The sequence below is a fragment of the Melospiza melodia genome, unplaced genomic scaffold, assembly GCF_035770615.1.
Source record: "Melospiza melodia melodia isolate bMelMel2 unplaced genomic scaffold, bMelMel2.pri scaffold_28, whole genome shotgun sequence".
Lineage (NCBI taxonomy): Eukaryota > Metazoa > Chordata > Aves > Passeriformes > Passerellidae > Melospiza > Melospiza melodia.
In genome coordinates this window covers 12,507,929-12,509,606 of record NW_026948600.1, presented here as the reverse complement: position 1 = coordinate 12,509,606, position 1,678 = coordinate 12,507,929, and positions in this window count along the sequence as shown.

Below are 1,678 nucleotides of genomic sequence, written 5' to 3'. Positions count from 1 at the left end.
ATTGCAGGAGCCGCTTGATAATATCAAATCAGCCCAACTTGGCACTGGAGCCACCATGGGTCTGGTAACCATCCTGCCTATCGTATCTTTTCAGGAGCCAGCCGGTCACTCCCAGCCATAGGCCCCCATACACAAACCTCGGCCCGTTTCCCTGGCAAACAAAAGTAGGCTGCCCCGCTTCTGGATGGCAGATTGCAGGAGCCACTTGGTACTATCAAACCAGCCCGACTTGGAACTGGTGCCACCTCTTGTCTGGGAACCATCCTGCGTATCGTGGATTCTAAGGAGCCAGCCGGCCACTCCCAGCCACAGTCCACCAAACAAAAACAACGGCACTTTTCCCTGGAAAACAAAACTGGCCTGCCAACTTTTTCATGGCAGATTGCAGGAGCCACTTTGCATCATCAAACTAGCCAGACATGGCACTGGTGCCACCTCTGGTCTGGGAACCATCCTGCGTATCGTGGATTCTAAGGAGCCAGCCGGCCACTACCAGCCATAGGCCCCCAAACACAAACAACGGCGCTTTTCCCTGGAAAACAAAACTCGCCTGCCAAATTTTGATGGCAGATTGCAGGAGCCGCTTGCTACTATAAAACCAGCCCAACTTGGCACTGCTGCCACCATGGGTCTGGTCACCATCCTGACTATCGTAGCTTTTCACGACCGAGCCGGTCACTCCCAGCCATAGGCCCCCAGACACAAACCACGGCGCGTTTCCTTGGCAAACAAAAGTAAGCTGCCCCGCTTCTGGATGGCAGATTGCTGGAGCCACTTTGTGGTATCAAACCGGCCCAACTTAGAACTGGTGCCACCACTGGTCTCGGAACCATCCTTCGTATCGTGGATTCTAAGGAGCCAGCCGACCACTCCCAGCCACAGGACCCCAAACACGAACAACGGCGCTTTTCCCTGGAAAACAAAACTCGCCTGCCAACATTTTGATGGCAGATTGCAGGGACCACTTGGTACTATCAAATCAGCCCAACTTGGCACTGGTTCCACCATGGGTCTGGTAACCATCCTGCCTATCGTAGCTTTTCAGGAGCCAGCCGGTCACTCCCAGCCATAGGCCCCAGACAAAAAGCTCTGCCGTTTCCCGGGCAAACAAAAGTATGCTACCCCGCTTCAGGATGGCAGATTGCAGGAGGTACTTTGCACCACCAAACCAGCCCGACTTGGCACTGGTGCCACCTCTGGTCTGGGAACCATCCTGCGTATCGTGGATTCTAAGGAGCCAGCTGCCCACTCCCAGCCACAGGACCCCAAACACAAACCTCAGCCCGTTTCCCTGGCAAACAAAAGTAAGCTACCCCGCTTCTGGATGGCAGATTGCAGGAGCCACTTTGCACCATCAAACTAGCCCGACTTGGCACTGGTGCCACCTCTGGTCTGGGAACCATCTTTCCTATCGTAGCTTTTCAGGAGCCAGCCGGTCACTCCCAGCCATAGGCCCCCATACACAAGCCTCGGCCCGTTTCCCTGGCAAACAAAATTAAGCTGCCCCGCTTCTGGATGGCAGATTGCAGGAGCTATTTAGTACTATCAAACCAGCCCAACTTGGCACTGGTGCCACCTTGGCTCTGGGAACCATCCTGCCTATTGTGGATTTTAAGGAGTCAGCCGGCCACTCTCAGCCATATGCCCTCAAACACAAACCACGGCCCTTTTCTCTGGC